Raw genomic sequence first — 24,903 nt, 5'->3', positions numbered from 1 at the left:
GGATCTACAATCCATTTACTGCATTTACTCCTGGGAACCAATGGAAATTTATGAGCAGGGACTATTTAATTCATACAGAATGTGGATGAAATATATAAACGTGTGAATATATAAATAATAAAAATGTGTATGTCAAAAGTTGACATTCAGTCAGTTTCCAAAATGTGCCACTATAATTTGCCCAGGATTTTGCAGTTTATACCCTGAGGAAGGGGAAGGGGGGGTCGGAAAGGAGCAAGGAGGGGTCCATCTTTTCCTCTGTCACTCCCCATCGTGCCTGCCAGGCTTTATTTGAATCCGTCCGTTCTGTTGCTTTATTCATCCTGTCATCGTGCTGTCATTCACTCATTCATCCTGTCACCATTCATCCTGTCATCTCAGACAATGAGTATCACAGTCACTGTCACTCATCAAGGGCTCTTTCATCCTCTGTCTCTCACTGTTTGGACTGGTGTTGATCTTTGTGTATTTCTTTTGCAAGACATTAGAGTGAACCTTTGATTCGTTTTTCATTGGCCGTCTTTTGTTCTTATATCATCTGCTGTTCTTAAAGGCATGGTTCCCCCCAAAAGTAAAATTCTATCTTCATTTACTCCAGAAATTTTGTTGTAGTTATGTAAAACTATAAAAAATTTTTCAAAAGTTTAAAAGTTTTTGTTAATTGAAATAAACCTGAAATTTAATAAAATGTACATTTTACATGAAAAACTAAAAACAAAAATTTGCAATGTTGCCGTGGCAGCTAACAAAAATAAACTCTGTAAAAACAAAAATCCATGAAATTTACAGTAAAAAAACTGGCAGCTGTGGTTGCCAGAATTCTACCGTAAAAAAAATACGGTAACAACATTTTAGGTTTTACGGTTTAACTTAAATTTACAGTTAAATACCGTAATTTCATGACTGATAACTGATATAATGTTAATATACCAACCTATTGAAGTACTGAAATCTGTTTTGTACCTTTGAAATACACTGATAACCACCAAATGCAGGTGGTGATGAGAAAGTCACATGATGAACCAAAGCCCATCACAAGCAGCTTTTAAATAATAACATGTATAGAAGGTGCACAGTGTCATTCATACAAGCACTAAACACTAGATCATGGTGAGACTCATTAAACTGGAATATGCAATAAACATTAATTTAACAACATTAGATGTAACATACAACCCTAATAAACATAACTGATGAGAAAAAAAAAAGAAAAAACATAGTTATTTCAAAGAGAAAAACATCAAATTCAATCAAAATTTGAAATGCAACGCAGGGAATTCTGGGAACGTATCTTTACGGTTTTCCCTGTAAATTTTACAGGAACTTACCGTTAACCATTTAACAGGTTTTTACTGTAGCATTTTCACAGTTTTTTACCGTTAAAATCACATTTTATTTCTGGAAGTACTAATATTACAAGAATTAAAAATAAATACCACATAAATTAACGATAAATAAAAAATATCAAAACCAAACAAAATTACTGATAAAAGTGCACATAATAATAATAATAATCTGTTACATTTATATAGCGCTTTTCTGGGTACTCAAAGCGCTTTACATGGAAGCGGGGGAATCTCCTCATCCACCACCAATGTGCAGCATCCACCTGGATGATGCGACGGCAGCCATATTGCGCCAGAACGCCCACCACACACCAGCTTATTGGTGGAGAGGAGACAGAGTGATGCAGCCAATCAGTGTATGGGGATGATTAGGAGGCCATGATGGTCAGAGGCCAATGGGAAAATTTGACCAGGATGCCGGGGTTACACCCCTACTCTTTTTCGAAGGACATCCTGGGATTTTTAATGACCACAGAGAGTCAGGACCTCGGTTTAACGTCTCATCTGAAAGACGGTGCTTTTTACAGTATAGTGTCCCCGTCACTATACTGGGGCGTTAGGACCCACACAGACCACAGGGTGAGCACCCCCTGCTGGCCTCACTAACACCTCTTCCAGCAGCAACCTAGTTTTCCCAGGAGGTCTCCCATCCAGGTACTGACCAGGCTCAACCCTGCTTAGCTTCAGTGGGCAACCAGTCTTGGGCTGCAGGGTGATATGGCTGCCACAACTAACTGAAACTTAAAATAAAATTAAAATGAAACCGGCAAATATATGATATGAAAGGCTATTCAAAATATTGCTAAGTACTATAATAGCTTATGATTAATTCTAAAATGGCAATAATTTACTCATATTCTGTCTGTGGAACTCAAAAGAAGATATTTTGAAGAAACTTTTAACTGTATGTGTCTATACAATAAAAGTCAATGGGGTCCAAAAAACACTGGACAAAAAAAAATATTTAAAATATCATCTTTTGTGTTCCAGAACAAAACTCATACAGGTTTGAAACGACACGAGGATGAGAAAATGGTCACAGAATTTAGATTTTTGTACAGCTTTAATACCCCTTTGTTTAATGTACCATCTTTGTTGTAGCGACGTTAACGCCAGTGGTGAAGACACGCATCTCTAATTTAGCCTCACAATGTAAGAGTAATTACAGTGCAATTTCTTATTCACAATTTCTGCCAAATTCTGCCAATAGCCATGTGGTAGCGGCCCTCACAGATGAGACCGAGCTCGGGCGCATGCGAACGCTCCGTTCCAAATTGGAGCCAGCCTGGCCCCGAGGGCTCAGAAACATAGGAAGAGAAAGTCAGAGTACGCTTTCCGACAGACTCCAGAGCCGCTCCTTCAGTAAAGTAATTAGGTCTTATTCTCTAGCGCACAATGGAGGCTTTTCTGTACAGCGGGAGGTGGGTAACAATTGCAGGTTGGATCCGACCTCTTTTTTTTTTTCCAGAGATCTACGGTTTCTCTTCGTAGATGCATCAGTCCAGGAAGTGTGTATTTAGTGTGTATTCAGGGGTCGGTCCGGTGCACAATAAAACTGAAATTAGAGAGGCCGAGAGAGCGCCAGCTGTGACACAGGTCGCCTTGTTCAGACACATGTGCATAATGGATCGCTTTCATTCCACGGCCGTCGCATTTGCACACGCGGAAAAGAGGGGAGAGAGAGTGAGTGCGTGAGCGAGGGGAGAACAAATGGGCATGGCTGTTAAATTAAGTGTGGAATGAATGCATTATGAGCTATTAGGGCAAAGAAAAGGAGTGTCCTAAAAACACAGGCGCATAATTGTGAATTCTGATGCTGGAGTGCATTCGGAGCCCCCGCGGCCTGCCTTTCGGACGCAAAATCCTGCGAACGCTTCAGGCCCGCACTTGGAATGGAATGGGGGTTTTTGGGGTGATGGCTTTGTACAGTAAGGGTGGCATAAGCTCAGTTTTTTTTCTCCCTTTTTCCAGCATTTAGGTCAAACTGTACCTCTGGTCTTCACTCCATCTGGCCCTGCTGCTCGAGCGAAGGTGCCCAAAGCCACAGGGCGGCATTCTGGCATTTTCTAGAACCACGTGCCCCGTCGAGTAGAGATCAGCCCAGCGTGAGATTTCCTTAGCGTGGGCTTCTTTAATGCAGTGTTGCCTCTCAGCACGCCTGTTTCCCGCCTTAATAGGTAAGCGGCCCACTCTCACATCTGAGTTTCAGGTGTTTTCTCTGTTTAGCTGCGTTCTCTGGGGAGCTGCAGCCTGAATGGATTAGGCCACGTTTAGACGGATGACTGCTGGCGACCAAAGCTTTAAATGTATTAATCCCTCTCTTATCAAGCAGGAAATGATGAATCGCCTGAGCCTGCTCCAGGCTAACCTCTGCTGTCGTTTGAACAGAATCAAAGCTTTAAATCACACACTGCAGCACCTGGCGATGTGTGCGTGTGTGTACTATGCCCTGTTTTAAAGTGATTTAGTAACGCTTTGATGGGGTGAGGGAGGTTAGGAAATGAGTATGAAAAGTAAATTAAGAATTCTACATGGGCTTTGATAAATAGAATTGCTGACTAGGGAAACTCGTGCGGCTGTTGTCGTGTTCCATCCAATCTGATAAATTCCACCCGTGGCTGCAAACCAGGAGCAGCAGTCAATCAATGATTTTACAGCCTCTTTTTCATGTGAATTATGCGCTTTATGGCCCTATCTGGCACCTGTACTCGATTTCTCAATGCCCTTGCCCTGTACCTCAGTGTGTACTTCCAAAAAAGAGGAGCATCAGCACTCCAATTGCTTCCTGCGACGTTTGAAATTCTGCCATTCCTCTCGTTTATCATTTATAGCTTCAGCTTAGTATCCCGTCTGTGCAGTGCACCAAAAACTATTTCCACACGGCATCACAAGCGCATGTTAGGCTTCAGTAAACAGTTTGAAAGGTTTATAAATATCAAAACAAAATCAAAGGCTTGTTTGCGTTATTTTCTTACTGAAAAACCATGGCCAGTTATGCCGTTATGGTGTGTTGGATATGGTCATCATCACAATGTTATTTTTCCAGTCCATTGTTAATTACCATCTGTCTGTCTGTCTAGTATACAGACACACACAAACACATAGAGAGGTGCATTAGAAAAAAAGCATTGATTACAAAAAAAAAAAAAAAGACTCAAAAGTAATTATTTGGCCCGAGTTCTCTGATCTCGCCACATGAGGGGTCCTTGGGAAACAATTTTAAAGTGTGTCCTAGACTGCTTGATATTTAGAGTCTAAAAGGCCACATATGGGGGGAAACATTGGACATTATTACAAAAGGTGCAATTTTTATTTTAAAGATTACTGTTGTATTTCACCTGTCGGATTAGCATTATGTCATTTAAACCTTTCAAAATACACCCAGGCTCATCTGTTAAACTGTCTGTTGTGGCATTTAGAAGTGATGGTTTGATGATTTTCTTCACAAAGCATCAATCAAATTTAAATGTCAAGTCTTCATGGTGAAATTCAATCTCCCTTTATTTCATTTCATAAAGTTAGCAGTCCCTCTGTAATTTGTAAGAGCCAGAACTTTACTTTTGATGGCTTAATGGTGCCTGCGGATGCATTATTGAATTCAGACATTTAATCATATTTACATGGAATTAATCAAATGCCATTTTCATACCCATACGAAAGAAGCATACATAAGTGTATTTAGGACAATCAATATGTACTCACAGGAGCTGCATTAGTTGAAAACAGCAAAGTTTGTGTGAAAGCACTAGGACTATAAAATTTTTTTTATGCAATCATTTTTGTTCTTTATATTATTATTAACTTTGTCAAGACACAAAGAAGTCACAATCAAGATATTCAGTTCAGCAGCATTCTCGCTTTTGTGACGTTGCTTCATTACTTTTGGGTATCCCTTCATTAATAGTATTTCAAATGCACAATTTTAAGATCAAAAGAGCCTTTTTGTGCACAATACTTTATCATTTAAAAAAAGATTAGAGGAAAAAACAACAACAACAAAACAGGGAAACCAAGCAAAAACCAGACCAAAGGAGAAATCAAAGGAGTCTCTCTTGCATCTCTTATAACAGCAAAGAAGTAGGACAGTGATTTGTTTTATTCAACATTAAAGGATTAATAATTGTGACGTTTTCTCTCAGCTGAAGGTGAATGTTTGTGTCTGTGTGTTTTTAATATAATCTCTTTATCTGTCTTGTTGTTTTTATTTGTCACAGTTCTACTCTGTGTCACTTTGATTTGAATGATTTTTGGTGGGATTTATGAAATATTAACTAGATCATTGCTAGATTTTTCCTCTCGGATCAATAAAGCACCTGTCAATCTATCAATCCATAAACTGGATTGTTTTAGAGCTTCTCCCACAAATCCTAAACGAACGATTTTCATTGAAGGCGAGACGGCATAAAATATGGAGTGGTATTGACTGCTGGGTTGCAGTGAATTTTAATATGTCCCCATCTGCATGAAGCTCGGGGGTTTGTGGGTAAACTTGCGGACACTCGAGATAGCAGCGAAACAAGAACTCCATTTGAATGTGTGGAGGTCACAGGAAACATTTGCAAATTATCTCACTGATGCGTCTTCTGATCTCCACACAGATACTGGAAAACCAATCTGGCCTATACTGATGGGTATCTTATCTGGCTGCGCTTGGAAAAATGTTCACAGTTTGGAGCAGGGACAAAAAATTATCGCTCTCTTCTCTAAATAACATTGAAAACGGCAAGCAAATCAGCTTTTGATTTCATTTTAGCCATAATATAACATTTGGAAGAGAGAGGGAAATACCAAACTGTTTCAACACTGACGACCAGGAGAAGCTGTTGTGAGAAAAAAATAAGAAATATACTGTGTTTTGACAACTCTGGCTTTGATATCGCATATGATAAACTATATAGCAAGTACCTGTCAAATAAACTCATGTGGCAGGAAAGATATGTGCCCCTTTCAGCTCTTTTCTCTGTGTTTGCACTGCAGCCTCATGTGTGGTTCTTTGCTCAGTTACACTGAAGCTCACCCTGAACAAACCTGACTTATGAAGTATTTGCATGCTTTGTTCTTCCAAGTGGGTTGCTGTGCAGGCAGACTGTGGGCAGTGTTGACTTTGTTCCTGTTATCCTTTTGATGAATGCTGCTGCCGCTGTGGGCATTACCTCCCTTCGTGCGGGGCCTATTGATCAGGGCCATTGCAATCTAGTACCTGCACAGGATTACTGTCTCCACCGTTAGTCACAATCAATGACTCCGAGACAGCCGTGGCTAAAATGTCCTCTCAGGAGACACCTCCACTTTTTGTTTATTGAAGATGACGCACATGTGGAGAACAATATCAGAAGTCTGATATCTGGCAGAATTTACTGAAATAAACTGCCTGCCTTCTTGTCAAAGTTGATATAAATTTCAGAAAGCTCTGCTTTGGGAATTTCTCTGTACTGATTCATCCAGCCTTCTGTCTAGGGGTTGACATACTGTAGCTTTGCCAGCTTCGCAGGTCTGAATTCTAAGAAGTGAAAGTGGGTTTGGGGTTGATTCAATATTATTTCAGAAAACACAGCCATACAAGTTGTTTTAAATGATGCATTTTTTGAATGCTTTCCGATTAACAGATTACAAAAAGAGCATCTCATGAACTAATCAGTATTAAAAGCATCTTGAAGATGTTGCCACAGTTCTTCTGGATTTAGTCTGTCTCAGTTTGTTCTGTTTCTTCATGTCATTCCAGAAAGACTGGATGACGATGAGATCAGATCTCTGTGTGGAGCCCCGGCTGTTGTCAGACAAAATCTCACTGGATTATTACATTTAATGGCAAAATGAATGTTTGGAATGTAAACTGATATTTCCTACTGACACACTCCAGCAAAAGATAGAAATAACTGACGTAAAACCATTTTTTTATCTAGTGAAAATACTAGTGTTCTAATAATTATATATATATATATATTGATTCAACTACACATGTATGTTATCATTTGTAAAAAAAGTAATAGTAAAATATTAACAATAAAGGAAATAATATTGGTTATAGGTTAGGATTAGGTTGTAGTTTTTATAACTAGCTTTATAAAAACGAGAAGTGTTTGTAATATCCTTATTACATAGCTAAGTAAACGTGAATATAAAAACAAATAACAAAATACAGAATATACGTATGTGTGTGTTATATCATTTTTTAAATTGTTACTATTGTATAAATTTTTACTATTACCAATTCTATAATTAGATAATCTGTTTTTGTTTTTGCAGTGGTCTGGTAGGCTTTCTGATGAGGTATTAAATTGCCTCTGGTTGTAGTTCTTCACTGATTTCATAATTTTATTACTTTAGATGTCATAGGTTCTTCCTAAAAGTTTGGTTGTAATAACCAATGGATAGGAAGTAAAAGAACAATAGTATGTCAAACTAATGTGAGAAAAATACATTTATATATCAGTACTTGAAAAATATCTAGCTTCACTTCATCTCAAGTTTGCCTTCTTTTCCCCACACATGCAACCTGTTCTTGTTCAAATTAAGTAATTAAATTAAGTTTCAAGTTTGGAGATAATGAGAGAATCGAGTAGATTAAACACTTTCGAACATTCTTTCTTTCATCCTCAGACGTTTTTCTAAATTCCAATGTGATTGATTGTCAGTTTTTAAATATAGCCAACATAAACAGTCTACAGTACAAGTCCATATCCTGCCAACTATTTTTCAACTGTATGTCCGCACCCACAGTAATGACTCCTGACAATTCAGAAACCACACATTTGGATGAATGCGTGATTAAACATGACAGTTTATGCGGTGTTTTGAATTCTCCTCCTGATCTGCTGAGCAGAAAGGCAGCCAATGCGGTTCAGTCTGACTCTCTTCAACCCTATTTTAAATGCAAATACTGAGTGTTTATCGGAGCTCCTTTGCCTGTTTTGTGGCAGTGAGCTGTTGACCTTAAGGAAATGGAAATTTGCCATCAGTGAAGCATCAGCCATCTGCCCTCCATCTGCAAAACAGAGGGAGCGATATCCCTTACCCTGAGAGAGATGGACACAGAGATTATACTTGTCTAAATAGAATAATGTTATAAGACTCACGGAATCAGTATAATTTGGTTAGACTGATAACCCTTGTTGGCTTCTAGGCACACCATTAGAGAAAAGCGCAAAAGTATCTTGGCCTGGAGCTTTGAGTCCACAGCGATCTGAACATATTCTGACACGCAGAGGAGATGAAGAGCTCTCACGTGGAAATCAGCTGCTTATTGACTCGATTGATTACATTCTCGTGACCCTCCTGACCTCCCTGCTTTCTGTGATATCAGCTTTGGAATGATTGATCAAATTCTTTGTCGTTGGTTAATCTAAACAAACTGGAAGACAAAAAAGTGTCAGATCCCATTGTGTAAGCTCTTCTCCTCAGTCAATGAGCGAGTCTTTTGAAATATTTAGCTAATGTCAGTGTTGTGGCCCATTTGGATGTCATTGATTGAGGTGTCTGCTGGGATATTTTGGTATTTTTTTCACCTTGATGTAAAAGGCGGGGAATCAGGGTCTGTAGACAATGAAACACATTGATTGACTGGAAGCTGAAATAAACTCGGTTGTTTGTCCGTTCACAGCTGCATGCTATAATTGGCTCTGGAGTGAGTGACACTTAGATTCTAAAGGATACATCTGGCCAGCTGTCAGCATCTGTGACTCCATCTTCATTCTGGAGCCATTACTCATAAATTAGCCACCAGAAGTGGAAGGAAGCTCTTCAGTGGGGGGTTTTTAAAGGGATAGCTCACTGAGAAAAGAAAATGCATGTCATTTGTCATCATTTACTTTTTTTCATTTTTTTTGTTTTTGTTGTTTATATATATGATAAATAAAATGATGAATAAATGACAGTATTCATAAATGTTATTAAATTAATATTTGCATAAATAAAGGATAACACACACACACATATATGATAAGTAAAAAAATGTATATGCATGTATGTACTGTCTATACATACATACATATAAATACAATATTATCATTTGAATCCATCCTCTGTACTTCAATAACTGGTTCAGCTCAGCTACCAAATCTATCCTCAGAAGACTACGGAGGGTAGTCCGGACTGCTGAGCGAATCATTGGTACAACCCTCCCCACTCTCCAAGAACTGTACTCATCCAGAGTGAGCAAAAGGGCTGGTAAAATCACTCTGGACCCCTCACATCCAGCACACTCCCTCTTTGAACTGTTACCATCTGGTCGACGCTACAGGGCTCTGAGCACCAGAACGACCAGACACAGGAACAGTTTCTTCCCTCAGGCAATCCATCTCATGAACACTTGACAATAAACGTGGAACACACAACACTATTATTTATTCACCACACTTGCCTACTTTTTTTATCTTTTTTTTTTTTCATTTCAAATTTGCACATATCAGACATAATTGTTTATATTATATATTGTGTTTTTGCTGTTTTGTACATTGCCTATTTGGATATTTGTATTATTCTTTATTATCTGTGTCCTGTCCTGTTACTGTCCTTCTGTTGCACTGTGGAGCTTCTGTCACTACAACAAATTCCTCGTATGTGTAAACATACTTTGCCAATAAAGCTCATTCTGATTCTGATTTATTAATGCAAATATTATCTTTTATTTATGACACTTGTGAAAGTGACATACGGCCAAGTAAAAAAAAGTGCTGCGGCGCCCGGGGAGCAGTTGGGGGTTCGGTGCCTTGTTCAAGGGCACCTCAGTCGTGGTATTGAGGGTGGAGAGAGCGCTGGACATTCACTCCCCCTACACTCTCACTCTCATTCTCTCTCTATCTCATTCTCTCTCTCTCTCTCGCTCTCTCACACACACAGACACGCACACAACTAAATGAGCTACAGGTCTCAAAAAAGTTAGCACGGGGGCAACAAAGGGCTGAAAAAGCAAGTCATTTTGAAAAGATTCAGCTGGGAGAATATCTAGCCACAAATTAAGTTAATTGACATCAGTTCTGTAACATGATTAGCTATAAAACATGTCTTAGAGAGGCAGAGTCTCTCAGAAGTAAAGCTGGACAGAGGCTCTCCAATCTGTGAAAGAGTGCGTAAAAAGATTGTGGAATACTTTAAAAACAACGTTCCTCAATGTCAACTTCCAAAGGCTATCAAATCTTATCATCTACGGTGCATAACATCAAAACATTCAGAGAAGCTGGAGAAACCTCTGTGCGTAAGGGACAAGGCCGAAGATCTTTGTTGGATGTCCATGGTCTTCGGGCCCTCAGACAACACTGCATCACTCATCGGCATGATTCTGTAATTGACTTTATTCCAGAAACCACTGTCGGTAAACACTGTGCTGAACTGGCCTGCCTGCAGTCCAGATCTTTCACCTATAGAGAACATTTGGCGCATCATTAAATGAAAAATACGTCAAAGACAGCCACGAACTCTTCAGCAGCTGGAAACCTATATCAGGCAACAATAGGACCGAATTCCAACACCTAAACTCCAGAAACTCATAACCTTGATGCCCAGACGTCTTAAAACAGTTTTGAAAAGAAGAGGAGATGCTACAACATGGTAAACATGCCACCGTCCCAACTATTTTGACACCTGTAGCAGGCATCAAATTTGAAATGAGCTCATTTTGTGCATAAAATTGTAAAAATTCTCAGTTTAAACATTTGCTATGTTCTCTATGTTCTATTGTGAATAAAATATTGGCTCATGTGTTTTGAAATTCATTTAGTTTTCATTTTATTCACATTTAAAAAACGTCCCAACATTTCAGGAATCGGGTTGTAAATGTGTTATTAAAATCATATTTGCATAAGTACATCATAATATATGTTATATATGCATATATTTATATCTATATATAAATGCATTTATTATGATATGACTTCCACAGTATGAAAAAAATACTATGGAGGTCTATAGATACCATCAACTGGTTACACACACTCTTCAAAATATCTTCTTTTGTGTTCAGAAAAAGAAAGGCATTCATATAGGTTTGCAACTTGAGGGTGAGTAAATCTATGAGAGAATTTTCATTTTGGGGTGATTTATCACTTTAAGGTGTAGGATAACATTAGTCGGCAGATTTATATAAAATCTGTATATATCTATGCTATGTGTCTATGTAGATATAGCAAAGTAAATATTTGTGTTTGTTGATCTATATTTGAGTGTATTAGGGAGGTTGGACGTTCAGCATGTCTTTGTCTCCCGCTGCTCCTCTCTGGCAGGAAGTGAAGCTCCCGGTGAAGGGGTGGACGGCAGCAGAGGCATATGGGTAAACTGAGCTGCACAGCTGGAGCTCCCTGCTGCGTCCTCATTGGCCCCTGCATCCCATTGCCACGGTACCAAATGCCCAGCCATGAAATATGGATTCAGATCAGCCAGCATGTTGTAAAAATAGAAAATAAACCCAAACCTGAGAAAACACAGAATCCGACGCAACTTCAGAGGGAAATGCACAACAACGAGCCTCCCAGTGATCACGCAGTAAACGTTTATTTTTCCTATTCCACCGCCTGACCCCGTTGCTCTATCAGTATGTGCATCACACACTATCTGTGTTCCACCATATCATAACTGCTGGCGATGATCTCGGTTTAGTTCTGCTACAGACTGCTTTATATTCACTGTCAGTTTGCCAGGTGTAAATTAGCCATGATAAGCTCTGCCCTTCACCGCCATACTTCTGCTGTTATGACAAAGTTCGCCAGTCAAAGCATGCTTCAGATCAAACAAAGAAAACGCTCTGTGTTTGTTCTATAGCACACAGGAGAGGTTATGAGTGTACGTTTATTCCAATCTTACCTTCAATCCCTATATTTGGCAGGCCCAGCCGTAGAGTCATATACACACATGCTGCTCTTTCAAAGCGGCTGTATTATCTTTACTACGCTTCACGTCACATTGAATTTCCCCTCCATTTGTGCATTTCAGCAATTAGCCATGGGGCCCAGAGCAGCTCTTCCCATAATGAAACCCCCCTGTGGCTTGCCTTTAGCTCTGATTACCAAATGCCTCAGCAAGTACTTTCTATTTAGTGATATTAAATCAAATTCAGAGGTGACCAGTATCAACTCTATATCCTTAAGTGTTGGGGGTGTCCCGCAGAGAGAGGTAGAGCCATGCTAAAGTGCCCATTATGCTTTGTGAATCTGGGAATTGATGCTGAGCTATTACAAGGCTGATGCTAAAAAGATGAATGTCCTTCTGACTGAAATGAGAATTTCGTACAACTTGAATGAAATGTCATTGATATTAATAGACATGCTATAAAGAAAAGTGAAAATTGTTTAAAGAAAACCTTATGCATTTTGGCTAGATCACTGGTTTACTTTTAGTTTAGACTATGGACTTGAAAAAAACATCTCATCTCATATTATTATATAAAACAATAATAATAATATGTATTAATATAAATATAATTCTTCCTAATCCATTATTGAAACAGCATTACATGCATTTTTGTCCCTACATGAGGGAAATGACCTGTCAAAAGTTTGTAATTTGTTGACTATTTTGTCACAGAATATCCTGTGTGATATCTAGAATATTCTCTGCTGCTGCTGTTGTTGTCAAGTATGGATTTGTTGGTGAAACCTGTTCAGTCAGACATGTGACAGGAGGAAATGACACGTAGCGGCTGGTGAAAACTTACCCCCATCTGACTTAATGGCCAACGTGCATGCACACACACACACACACACACACACAGGAAATTATGTGTGAGGTGCAGGTTTTCACGCAGGAAGTGGAGGTCTGCTTGTCATTACAGATTTATATGGGCTGGTTTTTATCGACAGAGACCTCTCACAGTATTTCACGATTCAAAGAGAGAAGTGTATATCTGCCACTAACCTTTCAAATGAAACGTAGGGTAACTTCATTGGTCAATTTGTACAAATTTGTAAGTAAAATGTTTTCAAATGCATTTGGGATGGTGAGTGTATTTTTCCAAAAATATGTGCACAAAATGTTAGAAACTTGTTTGATTTTGTGCATTAAAGTGCCCCTATTATGGATTTTTGTAAATGACCATTCATGCAGTGTGTAACACAGATCTAAGTGAATGAAAACATCCTGGGAAGTTTTAAATCTGAAAGTGCACCGAGTATAAAGTATTGTCTCTCAAAAGAAAGAGTTGACTCTGAATCATTGAAACGAGTCGTTTTTAAAACGAATCTAAAGCCGTTGTTGGTTGGTCTGAATGAAAATGCAACTAGGTGCCACTAGGTGCCGCTTTTAGAGCAGTAAAATAGTGGTTTCTCCAGTGACGCTGCACACAAAGCAGCACTGCAAATGCTGCTTTATCAGGCATTACAGACGAGATGAAATGAAAATGAGACCAAGCGGACCAATCACCGCAGATTAGCGCCACGCAAAGATAGGGTTTGGAAAAATGAATCGTTAAATGAATCATCTGGGAGTCGTTGAACGAGTAAGGTAAAAATAAATGCATATTATAAGACAATGAAAGTGTTTTTTGACCTTGCATGCATGTCAACCTGTTGTTGGAGACTCCCAAAACCAAAATATGAACCTTTCATTACCCATAATAGGGTCACTTTAAATCAGGCTTTGGTTTAGAGTGTACAGAATGAAGTGCATCTCCATTTTGTCATGAAATGCTGCATTTTGTGTCATAATTAATTCCGTGCACAAAATGATTTTGGTTACACAAGGTGCCCTGTATTCAGCAAGGGTAACCGACTATGGCCCTCTACGGTAAAACCTACTCTTTGATGAAAGGCAAAAAGGAAAGTAATTTTAGAGGTGAATCAAGTTATTACATTTTGATGAAAGATTATGAAGACAAACATGTTTTCCTTTGGAATAACGTACGGATGAATCATGCACTCTAAGACCTGGAACATGTGTTAAGAAAGTAAATAAGGTCCTTTTGGATTTCATGTTGACTTGAAAATCTAATTTCCCATGTATACTAATCAGGTTTTGAGATATGAAAGTCAAATGTCTGTTTTTGTGTCTTTATAAATCAAAGCTCTTTTCTAAAACAAACTTTGATGAATCACAGCTGTGTTCTTGTGCTCGAAATCCCATTTATTTTTTTATTATAAAACAAGACGAAATGTCAAAAACTACTCCCACACTCTCTTCTGCATGAGGTTGTCTGAAGAGGTAAAACCAATTTGTTTTCGATCTGTGAACACGGCTCTCTCTGATCCCCATGCGTTGTTTAAGACAGGCCTTGATTATTGTTCTACGGAGGCCTTCAAAGTCAGCCTCAACAAAGACCATCTCACAGAAGTGTCAAAAGTACAAGGATTCCCAATAAACACTGTCAAAGCCCTTCTTTGTTGAAATAGCATTTGTAACCCATTTTATTTCTATAGCATCACATATTTTGATTTCTCAGCAAAAGCAAATAAAGAAATTATGACAAATTATTCAAAAGGGAAAATATCTAAAAAACAACTGGTTCAAAATGTTAATTAAAAAGTTCTAAATGTTTAATAATCTAAATGTTTAGAATATTATTAATTTCCAGGAAGACCAAAAATATAGATTTGAATTTTCATTTCATGTTGACATTAAGTTCAGATTAAACATCTGCTGCGTATTGAATGGCTGTGTGGGGTCGAACAATATCACATTCACTGTGTGTGTGTGTGTGTTTGATCTGTAACCAAAGCCATGGTCTTCCCTCACCTCTCTCCTCTCCAGAGGCCCGTGGCTGGCGTTCTGTTCTCCCTCATCTGCCACATCAAACGATCTCATTACCTGCTGTCATATCTAAGCTTCTCTCACTCCTCTCTTTCACTCTCTCCTTCATTCCCTTTCCCAGCCTTCTCCTTGCTTTACATTAAAACACAGAATCATTGTATTTATAATAGCTGATGTCATTCTATGCTATCTCTCCGATGTGTGTGTGTGTGTCTCCACAGCCTCTCTTTCCACCAGCCCACCACAGACGCCCCTCTATAAAATTCCCTTTTATTTATCGCTTGTTTGCTTTTTATTAGGTGGCAGCACAGACCCCAGCCGTTCCCTGCCGTTTGATGTGCGTTGCTTGTCAATGATTACAATTCACATCTGCAAAAAGACAGAAAGGAAGGAAGACAGGCTGTTAAAAAGAAAAGAGCAGGTTGCCACAGGTTTTGCAGAGGGGATCACATTTATTTGCTGTCCTCCATCTCTTGTTTCTCCATGGTTATGTGTCAATCCACTCCCTTCAGTGGTAAGTATACTGCCCAGGGAGTCAGACATTTCTAGGGTCAAAAATATTCACTTTCTAGTTCTAGAAGTTCCCAGGATGCACTAAAATATCTATCTATCTTTCTGTCTGTTGTTTTATCTATCATTCTTTAGCTATATACCTCATATATCATTCTATTTTAAAATGTCACTGTACTTTTTAGCAAGGTGCACAATACATACTTCAAATGATACCACAATGATTATTTTTATAATGTGTTGATGCTAAATACCAGCTTGTTTTAACGTGTTATCAGTTCCTCAATGTGAAGTAGATCTTTCAGCATCACAGGGAACTGAGTGAGTGAAATGAGACACACCTCATGTCTCCTCTGCAGGATTATTCAAACGGCCCCGGTCCTAAATGACACCCCTCTTTCTGCCTCGGTATGACAGGACAAAAGCCACTAGTCTGAGTATTTACAACTGCTTTGTTGCCTTTTCTCTTATGCGCATATCTGTAAAATGGCTTAAGGACTGAGGATGAGAGATTGCTTTTGGATTGGTCTCAGCTTTCTAATCCTCTCTCTCTCTCTCTCTCTCTCTGTCTCAATCTCTCTCATTTCCCCTCCTGCTTGGCAAGCCCACCTGGAGTCATTAATATCAGCAGTTCCACCTGTTAGCTCCAGGGCGGTGCGGCTGCAGCCAGGGCTGTCATTAGCCTGAGTGAGGTTGTGCTCCCAGCCCACGACCTGCCTCGTTTGCCTGCCTAATTTATTTACTGCAAGTCTGTGGCAGCGTCGGCACTCGCCAGGGTCTTCCAGAGAGATCTCTTTCTGTGTCCCTCTCTTGCTTTCTCTCTCTCCCTTTAAAAACAAAAAAGTAGGCGCTGTAAATTATGTGAATGGAGCTCTTTAACAGGGCAGGGTGAGCGGAGGCAATGATTGGTCACAGTTTAATGGGACTCTGGTTGTGCTTTAGAAAACTCTTAAAACTGCCAGGCTTTGGTCAGTTTTTGCTTCACAGCATGCACAAGCACAAAGTAAAGTAGCGTCTGGCTTTCTGACACTGATAACAATACATGTCTAGTTCAGTAAGGTTTTATCATTCTCTGTAGGTTACTGGGTTCTACTTCAACTAATATAACATTTAGACCTATATAGGCCTATATATACACTTCATATACTGTATGTATGTGTGTGTATATATACTATATATATACAGTAGGTACGGAAAGTATTCAGACCCCCTTAAATTTTTCACTCTTTGTTATATTGCAGCCATTTGCTAAAATCATTTAAATTAATTTTTTTTCCTCATTAATGTACACACAGCACCCCATATTGACAGAAAAACACAGAATTGTTGACATTTTTGAAGATTTATTAAAAAAGAAAAACTGAAATATCACATGGTCCTAAGTATTCAGACCCTTTGCTGTGACACTCATATATTTAACTCAGGTGCTGTCCATTTCTTCGGATCATCCTTGAGATGGTTCTACACCTTCATTTGAGTCCAGTTGTGTTTGATTATACTGACTGGACTTGATTAGGAAAGCCACACACCTGTCTATATAAGACCTTACAGCTCACAGTGCATGTCAGAGCAAATGAGAATCATGAGGTCAAAGGAACTGCCTGAAGAGCTCAGAGACAGAATTGTGGCAATGCACAGATCTGGCCAAGGTTACAAAAATATTTATGCTGTACTTAAGGTTCCTAAAAGCACAATGGCCTCCATAATCCTTAAATGGATGACGTTTGGGACAACCAGAACCCTTCTTAGAGCTGGCCGTCCGGCCAAACTGAGCTATCGGGGGAGAAGAGCCTTGGTGAGAGAGGTAAAGAAGAACCCAAAGATCACTGTGGCTGAGCTCCAGAGATGCAGTCGGGAGATGGGAGAAAGTTGTAGAAAGTCAACCATCACTGCAGCCCTCCACCAGTCGGGGCTTTATGGCAGAGTGGCCCGACGGAAGCCTCTCCTCAGTGCAAGACACAAAAAAACACCTGAAGGACCACAAGATGGTGAGAAATAAGATTCTCTGGTCTGACGAGACCAAGATAGAACTTTTTGGCCTTAATTCTAAGCGGTATGTGTGGAGAAAACCAGGCACTGCTCATCGCCTGTCCAATACAGTCCCAACAGTGAAGCATGGTGGTGGCAGCATCATGCTGTGGGGGTGTTTTTCAGCTGCAGGGACAGGACGACTGGTTGCAATCGAAGGAAATATGAATGCGGCCAAGTACAGGGATATCCTGGACAAAAACCTTCTCCAGAGTGCTCAGGACCTCAGACTGGGCCGAAGGTTTACCTTACAAGACAATGACCCTAAGCACACAGCTAAAATAACGAAGGAGTGGCTTCACAACAACTCCGTGACTGTTCTTGAATGGCCCAGCCAGAGCCCTGACTTAAACCCAATTGAGCATCTCCTGAGAGACCTAAAAATGGCTGTCCACCAACGTTTACCATCCAACCTGACAGAACTGGAGAGGATCTGCAAGGAGGAATGGCAGAGGATCCCCAAATCCAGGTGTGAAAAACTTGTTGCATCTTTCCCAAAAAGACTCATGGCTGTATTAGATCAAAAGGGTGCTTCTACTAAATACTGAGCAAAGGGTCTGAATACTTAGGACCATGTGAAAGTTTTTCTGTCAATATGGGGTGCTGTGTGTACATTAATGAGGGAAAAAGGGGGTCTGAATACTTTCCGTACCCACTGTATATATATATTGACTGTTCAAAACGTGGCAAGATTATTATTTTTTTTGTTCAAATTGTAGTCTCCTTTGCTAGCATGCCCACATTAGTTGTCATGGTAACGTGAGACTTTGGCAATGGATGTTTTTTGCCGTTAATTGTTTTTTTTTTTGGTAATAGCAGCATCCCAATTCTAAACAAATTTACTGCAGACAACTCTGTAAAAAAAACTGCATATGCAATGTTTTAATGAAGCCTTATTGTCACAACACCTGAGGTAACACCCGCCACACAACAAACAATGAAAACATGTTTCATGTCTGTAAGATTGTTTAAATGTTTTTGAGTTTCTTATGCTCACCAAGGTTGCATTTGTTTGACCAAAAATAAAATAACACAGAAATATTCAGAAATATTATTACAATATAGAATAACTGTTTCCTATTTTAATGTATTTTATTTAATGTCCTGTGATGACAGTCTAATATGCTGATTTGAAATATATATATTTTTTTTTACAAAGTAGACTACATTGATCAATTAAAATTACGTTACTTTTTGATCAATTAAAATGAGTCCTAGCTGAATGAAAGTATTATAAAAAAAAAAAAAGAATTCTTACCGACCCCAAACTTTTCAACCATATTGCATTTGCTGTTGACATATGCAGTGTTTGAATGCAGCAACACCCATAACAACCCGTCACACAATGAATGATAAAAAAAATAGTAATGTGATTGTTCAAACTGAGATGCATTACCAATAGTCTGACTAGATGTCTGACTTCAAATGAGCTACGACTGGTTGAATGGGATTTCATGTTTATTTTACCTGTTCATGCTACAAAAAATTCATTATCTACAAACAATTGCTTGAGATGATTGCTTGTCACTGAAAAGAGGTTCAATTGTTTTCATAGGTGAAATCCAGTCATTTAATTTGGAATTTCAAATCATAGCAAAAAATTTCCCTACAAATTTTGCAATTTGGAATAATTTGGTCACTCAATTTTGCTGTGTTGACCAACAAAAAACTGCTTAGTTACAGTGACTTCAGTGTGAGCTGTGCTTCATACATCACTACGCTACTAACAATAGACAATGAACACTTTTTGCTTACAAAATTTAGTGACAAGTAGTTTCTGTCCTTTTGCTCTGTCTTCATCACTCCAGAGATAAACAGTCGAGCTGGGCCAGGCAGCGTGGGGCTGAAGACAGCACCGTGGCATCATGAAGGTGCTTTGAAGAGCAGAGAGCGGTGATTAATGCTCTCGTAAAGGAGGTGAGCTCAATTTGATGGAGGGCTTTATAGATCCTGCTGCCTCGGAGGGTGGGCGGCAGGGTGGAGGGGGTTTCTTATCCGTTTGTGCAGCTTTCTGGAGGAAAACTGAAGTTATCAAACTCTACTTGACAAACCACTGCCTGGCTGTATGTACCACAGAGGTCCACCGAGAGCTCGACGTGTCACCGTGAGCCGTCTCCACTCGAGCCCAGTTAGCCACATGCTCTCTGTCTGTCAAAACAGGCAAAGCGAGCCTTCAGGGTGGGCTCCTCTGGGGTGTAGGCACACGTGCACGTACACAAACGCTGCAACAACAACCTCTCTGGCTCAAAGAGCAGCTGTTTGTCATATGGTGCTATCAAGAGCTAATCATCCAGGAACGACTGGCCTCTAACAAACAATAAATCAATAGTTACTATGGCGATGGAATCTCGGGGAAAACAGCAGGGCCTTTTGACACAGGCAGGTAATGAAATGATAATACCTTGCAGATGGAGCGGTTGTCAAGGAGTCGCTGACCTTGAGTGGCTTTGTCACTTTTCCTCCAGGTGAAAGAGGAGAGAGCTCTGTCAGCGGGGAGACAAGGGGACCTCGGGGAGCATTTTGTGCACCTGCACTGATGAAATTATTGTACGTGTGTGAAAGAGAGAGAAAGAACGAAAGCATTTATGTAAATAAAAAAAAACCTTTTTATTTCCTTTGCATCTTTTTAAAAGAGGTATGTGTCCTTCGGGTAGATTTTAAAGCGTCATTGTGTCACTCTTTAATAACATTTCTTAAGCATTTCCTGTTTCTCTAGAGACCTTCTGTATTTTTTTTTATTCTGTAAATTTTTAATCCCCCATAAAAAACGTATTAAAAAGCAAGCACAACTTCTAATAATGTCAAGAATGTAGGGTGACGTTTCATGTGCATTTCCAAACATTTCCATTATGTTTTACTCAAACGCTGTCTTTCTGTGCCGTTAAACTTGTACTCAAACAGCACTTTCTTATTTTCTCAGGTGAAAAAACGCCTCCAGTCTCATGTCTGACTTCTCTCAGTGTGGGCCGGCAGTCATGCAGGGGTGCGGGGTGAAAGGTCGCGCTCTAGGAAGCACTTCAGAGAGGAAGTCAAACTGAGCAATTGCATTGTGGAAACGCACCGTGAGTGTAAGTGTCTGCAAGAGCGTCAGAAGGGGAGGGAGGACTAAAGAATGAGAGATGGAGAGAATCACACTAGAGCTTATGGTGTTGAACCGAGTGCATTTAATGTTAGAGATCAGTTTGTTTGGATGGTGTACAAGCGGTTCGCTGAAGTTGGGTGAAAAATGACGCTTTATGCACATTTTACAGTTGGTGAAAATAAAATGCTATTGAAATTGTTTTGCAACTTTGTTTGCTCCTACTCAAACTTACAAACTATGCAATATACAAGGTAGACGGTATTACATTTTACTGGCCTCACACTTAACACAATCAAACCAAGTGAGAAAATAACCTAAAAGCTAGCTTTTTGCTTGCTGATGAAATTGAGAACAGTGTAGAGTTGGGTGAAAATTGGTGGGCATGATGGAGCAGATCTGAAAATTGCTTTAGCGGAGACTCCATAAGAAACAGAGAAAGAGAGAGACAAAGAGAAACAAAGAGAGAGAGGGGCTCCCTGCAGGCCTCGGCAGCTCAATCCTATTTATTGATTTTCTGTCCACTCCTTCAATATGTGGAATGTGCGCGGGCCAATAGATGATGACAAACGGGGCCACCAGGGACAGCAGCGGCTCTAATTGAACTTGATGGAGTACAGCTGAGGATCAAAGGTTGCGCACACTCTGTGACATTACAGGTTCTCCTCTGGCGGAGACAGAGCGACGGAGTGCATGGAGAGGAAAGGCTGGCGGGGAAGAAAAAGGTGTAATCCTCTAATTCAGCCCTTCCCTCCCTAATGTTCCAGGTCATTCTCAAAATATGATGACTTTTTCAGTCATGAAATGATTTTCAATATTACAAAATCACATATAAAACCTTTAACTTATTTGTAACTTTTTATCAAATAATAAGAATTGGTTGATTTTGTTGTTTTGAAAAAAAAATGGGAGGGGAGGGGGGGGGGGGGGTTCTATACAACAAGAAAATGTCTTTTCCCCCTTTTTATGTTCCCGATTTTCCCTATATCAAGCAAGAATGGGACCAAATTCCAACACCAAAACTCCAGTGACACAGAACAGCCTGATTAACACCCCAGCCAATCCCAGTGCTCCTCATCACCAGAATACTGATCACCCACACCTGTTGCTCATTCACCCTGCCACTACTTAAGCACTCACAGCGCCTCACTCCAGTGTCTGGTCTCGAAAGAACCTTGTGGACTCCTACCTGATACAAGTGATTATTCCAAACGATATCCTGATTGAGTTATCCCCTGTATTTACCTCCTGTGTTTCCTCCAGAGTGTTCTCCTCGTCTTCGTCCTCCTTCGTCTCCTTGATCTCTGCCTCCCGGAACCAGGCACTGGAGTGCTCACCTCACCTGTAAGACAGACCTTAACTTCACCAACTTCATCCACCAACCGAAGTATCCTTGTCCTGATTACTCACCTACTCCATCCTGCTCATCTGCTGTGTGTGTTTAATAAATCTGATAACTAACATCTCCGTGTCTGGGCATCCTTCCGTCACATCCAGAAACTCATAACCTCGATGCCCAGACGTCTTCAAACTGTTTTGAAAAGAAGAGGAGATGCTACACCATGGTAAACATGCCACCCTCCCAACTATTTTGAGACCTGTAGCAGGCATCCAATTTTGTCAATTTGTTATGTTCTCTATGATAAAATATTGGCTCATGTGATTTGAAAGTTTTCATTTTATTCAAATTTAAAAAACGTCCCAACATTTCCGGAATTCGGGTTGTAGTTATCCCTGGATATTCATCAGTGCAGTGTGTGTATATATACCGTGCCCTCCATAAGTATTGGAACAGTAAAACAAAATTGCTCTGTTGGCTGTGGAGTCAAGGCATTTGCAAATATGATTAAAAGATGAATGAGACAAAACTACAGAATGTCACATTTTATTATTAGCCGTTTCAACACATACATGTTTTACCAAATAAAAAGAACAGCACTTTTAGAGTTCATCCCACTCATTGATGTGAGCATAAGTTTTGGGACAGTTGAACATAAGGCAGATATAAAAGATTAAAAGCTATTATTTAGTTGCAGATCCCTTGCACACAATCACAGCAGTGAGTCTGTGACCCATAGACATCACCAGACTCTTGGTCTCATTCTTTGAAATGCTTTTCCCAGCCTTTAATGCAGCCAATTCCAATTGTTGCTTGTTTTGGGGAGTTTCTGTCTTTACTCTCCTCTCCAGCTGGTGACATTCATGTTCAATCAGATTTAAATCTGGAGATTGACTTGGGCAATCTAAGACTTTCCATTTCTATGCCCTTATAAATTCCTTGACTGAACTGGCAGGGTGTTTTGGGTCATTGTCCTGATGCAATATGAAGCACTTCCCAATGAATCTGGTGGCATCTTCTTGAATATTGGTAGGCAAGATGGTTTTGTACCCTTCCAAATTCATTCTGCTACTGTCATCATACATTAAGTCATCAGTAAAGTTGAGAGGGCCTGTTCCAGAGACAGCCATGCATGCCCATGCCATGACACCACCTCCACCATGCTTTACAGATGAGGCTGTATGCTTGGGATCATTGCAGTTCCCTTTTTTCTCCACATTTTTGCTTTCCCATCACTTAGATAAAGGTTCATCTTTGTCTCATCGGTCCATAAACACAGTTCCAAAACACTTCTGGCTCACCTTTGTGCTTTTTTGCAAACTCTAATCTTGCCTTTCTATTTTTGGTGCTGGTCAGAGGTTTGCATCTTGCTGTGTAGCATCTGTAATTCTGTGTCAAAGTCTCCTGAGGACAGTAGATTGTCAGAGCATCACCCCAGCTTTCTGAATGTTGTTGGTGATTTTACAGACACGTCTTTTAGGGTTCATTTTCACAGCTTTTATGATTTGTCTGTCATCAACTACTGTTGTTTTCTCAGCCGATCAGGTCGTTGTTGGTTGCTGGTGTCGCTAGTGGTTTCCAAACTCTTGAGTTCTCCATGCCCTTTGTTTTTGCTAGAGCTCTAACTGACTTCCTCTTTTCTTTTAGCATCCAAATTGCTTGCTTTTCTCTCAAAGTCAGCTCCCTCATCTTCATCCTGGTTTGTGTGTCATCATCGAATGCAAGATTCAGAATACAGAAGTAATGGATATAACTGACACGACATATTCCCTGCTTTTAATATCTGAAGAATTAATGCAACAGGACACAGCTGATCACTTAGAAAGACCTGTGAGGCAACTGCTCCAATTCTTATGCTCACATCAGATAGAGGGATCAAACTATAAAAGTGCTGAACTTCTTAGCTGGTAAAACATCTGTGTGTTGAATCAACCGATAATAAAATGTGACATTCTGTAGTTTTGTCTCATATGCATCTTTTATTCATATTTGTATATGTCTTGACTCCACAGCCAACAGAGCAATTTTGTCTTTACTGCTCCAATACTTTTGGAGGGCACTGTATACTGTATGCATGTGTGTGTGTGTATATATATATATATTAGGGGTTTAACGGTACACAAACATGACTTGGTTTTGACATCACGGTCTGGTATGGTTTCAGTACAGCAGGAGGAAGATCTACTAAACATAAATATTTTGTTTGTTTAATTAATGTTTTACTGAACAAATTTCTCTTTCTTTACATTTTTTTATTATAATTAAAATTTTCTTTAAATCTACCTCAAAAAAATCTATAGGTCTAAAAATCTACCTCAGCTTCTGCTCTAAACTATAGGGAGCCCTTTTACATTATTATAAGGTTACAATTAACAAAAGAGCCCAAGCTTAAATTTAATTACTATTTATTTTTAACTATCATAATCAACACTCAAATAAAAAAATAAAATCATGTATGCAAACATGTAAATTGCATTCATTGCAGTTTTTAAACTAACTTCTAAATTGTAGGCCTAGGCTACAATTCCTATTTGTTGTTAAAATATAATAATTTATACAGTGCCAAATAATAGAACAAAGAATAAAAGAACAAATAATAGTATAATGTATTTATTTTCTCAATTTTCAATCTTTTGTGGGAATTTGTCAGTTGTGTTAATATCTCTGGAGTCTGGTTAACCTATTTTGCATTCAATAAATGCTGACAACAAGCCAAGTGTATTTACTTTTATCACTCATATACTTTGGCATGTGATTTTGTGAAATAAAATAAAGAATAAAGTAAAGTTGTCTTTTTTTGATTAGTGGTAATGTCAAGAAATTAGTATGTACTTAGTATTGGCTAAGTATTGACTTAGTATTCTTGGTGAGAACCGTATTCAACATTTCAGCATTTAGTAGGTCAAAAAGTCAACATTTTTTGAGAATGT

This window comes from Barbus barbus, assembly GCF_936440315.1.
Source record: "Barbus barbus genome assembly, chromosome: 5".
NCBI classification, from domain to species: domain Eukaryota; kingdom Metazoa; phylum Chordata; class Actinopteri; order Cypriniformes; family Cyprinidae; genus Barbus; species Barbus barbus.
Note: the sequence above shows the minus strand (reverse complement) of the source record.